Genomic DNA, 2,628 nt, shown 5'->3' on the forward strand with positions numbered 1-2,628 from the left:
AACAGAATAAAACTCACCAAAACCGTCTTTGTTTGTTGTTTCAAACAAAGACAGTTTTGTTGGTGAGTTAATTTTTGTTATCAAATCGGATTTTGACATTTGGTGTGATCACATACTTTATGTTACAGGTTTAAAGGTTGTATTTCAGAAGAAAAACACATTTAAGGGGAGGAAAATGGTTGATGTTTCAGCTTTTAATTATAATTTTTAAACATAAATAATAAGAAAGTCACAACAATATCAACATAACACAGTGGTTACACTCACTTTGTTTAAAAAACAGTCCTCAGATTTAACCACTAGGTGGAGACAAATATCAATGAATGAAAGAGTTTGATTCAGTCTGTAATTTACACTGTTGATCAACCTGTGACAGTATTTGTATATTTGATATTATTAGATTGTTTAATGCATTTTACTGCTGCAGCTGGAGTCAGTTTCAACCACTTCATATAGAAGTTACCTTCACTGTCATTATTCCGTTATTTTAACTCTAAAAAAGGTTGAAACTGAAGTTCAAAAGCAGCTTTAGCTTTAGTAGAAATTTTAAGTGACATTAGCTCAGTTTTATAAGTTACAGACACATTCCTAAATAAGTCGTGTTATTATGTATTTTCTTTTACAAATAAAGATAGAAAATTAAGTTAATGTCACTTAAAAGTACTAGTAAAAGCTGCAAAATCAATCTGAAACACATTTTTGGGGGGTCATTTTCTCTAATCTTTATTTTTTTATAACTTTTTTTTTTAACTTTACTTGCAGTCAGGGGCACAAACACAAATACAGACAAAAACAAAAGTACCAAAACACACAAAAACGATTCCTTTACATACAATATACAGTAAACAATAACACAACAACAACAACAATGCTAATAATGAAATGTGCAATAGGAGTTTTTACGTCTGTTGGTTCTCTGAATGTATGTCCTGAGGGAACAGTTCACACTCAAGGCGCAGGTGGAGGTTTGTGTAGTCCAGTACGGACCCGGTCTTGTGCCTGACACCTTCCCAGCAACCTTAATGTGGTTCAGGTGGTTTATGTTTAGGTTATTGTACCAAGAGGTCACAGAAAAAGGACATACATTTACTGTTTTCATGTGTTATGTCGTATTAAAATAGTCTGCTTGGAAGAATAATGTGGATTTATGTGTTTTATATGTTTTCTACAACAACAACAACATTTCTTTTATTTTATGTTTTTTAATGTAAAATATTTCTGTAATCTGAAAAATAGCAAATAAATGGGATGTTTTTGAGCAGAAATATAAAGTATCATATATTAATAGTGAGCATAAAGCAGGAATTTCACTGTTTTGTCCCTGAATGTGAAACTAATGTAGGTTAAATGCAGCAATAGGTCAACAGGTGTCAGCAAATCCTCAACATGAGGACGTTCAATCACTTGTGTGTTTTTAATTAAATATCTAGGAGTTAAATATAATAATCTAACCTAACTGAGCATGAATCAGATCCACTGTAAATAATTAATATTATTTAAAGTCTCTTTTTTAACAGTTCAGTCCTGTAACATTATAAAAAAACTGAATAAAAAGTTAACTTACTTGAGGTACTTACATACATGAGGTGTAAAATGTCCAATCAATCAATTAATCAATCAGACATAGTTATTTTGTTTATTTTCTTACATAGTTTTTATTTTTTATATTAAATCAAAAATTAAGTGTCTGATTTCAGTGTTTCTGCAGCAAAAATCTCACAATTAGAAGTTGATAAAAATGTCAATAAGTCAATAAGTTGATCAGACAGAAAATGTATTAGAAATAAATTAGAAATCAGCATAAAAATGAGCTTTTTCTTTGTCTCCTGTGATTTGATGAATGGTGAATTGATTATTTTAAGCTTCTTTTATATACCAAGTTAGGGTTATGGTTAGGTTGATTAAGGAATAATCAGCAATTCAATCAAAATCCCCTTCATTAGATAAGACAGGTGAAGACACAGAGAGAGAGAGACAGACAGACAGACAGACAGACAGGTTTATGGTTAAAACAGTAAGCTAAAAGTAATGGATGAGCTCATTATCTAAAAGTGATAAATGGTTGACTAATAATAGTTTAAGTTAACTAAAGTTAGAAATATAGTTAAAATAGTTAACTAATAACGCAGCTGAGCTACCAACACTTTAAATATTAATAAAAATGAACACAAAAATTAAGTTTTTATGGTTGAAATAGAAGATCAAAGCAGTAAAATGGTTATGTAAAAAAACGTAATATAAATGGTTGAAATCGCTTAAAGTAATTAATAGTTGTAATATCTAATAGTAGTGGATAATATTAACTGACATTAATGCAAAATCAACATTAACAGTTCAGTTAAATATATTTATGTATGAAATAACATCCAGTTTAATTCAACTCCAATCAATAACTTCATCTTAATTAATTAAAACTTCATTACATTCATTCATTTTCCCGCGGCTCACACTGGTCCACCTCAGCTGTCAATCACACCTCCAATCCCCGCCTCCCGCGCGGACACACCCATTTCCTCACCGGCGTTTCCATTTACCGATTACAGGCACGCGCTGTCCGGTCAGTGCGCGTGTGTGTGCGCGCATGCATTCACACGTGTGTGTATATATATGTGTGAGTGTGTGTGAAAG

General features: G+C 31.4%; 1 protein-coding gene across 1 annotated transcript in view; it reads left to right on the forward strand.

The window, feature by feature from the left end:
• LOC118341824 (SLIT-ROBO Rho GTPase-activating protein 1-like) overlaps nt 1–2,628 on the forward strand; it is a 51,121-nt gene that overhangs the window by 22,410 nt on the left and 26,083 nt on the right. The gene's annotated exons all lie outside the window — the stretch shown is intronic.

The sequence above is a fragment of the Morone saxatilis genome, unplaced genomic scaffold, assembly GCF_004916995.1.
Source record: "Morone saxatilis isolate NCDOM2014 unplaced genomic scaffold, NCSU_SB_2.0 Contig10, whole genome shotgun sequence".
Classification (NCBI taxonomy): domain Eukaryota; kingdom Metazoa; phylum Chordata; class Actinopteri; family Moronidae; genus Morone; species Morone saxatilis.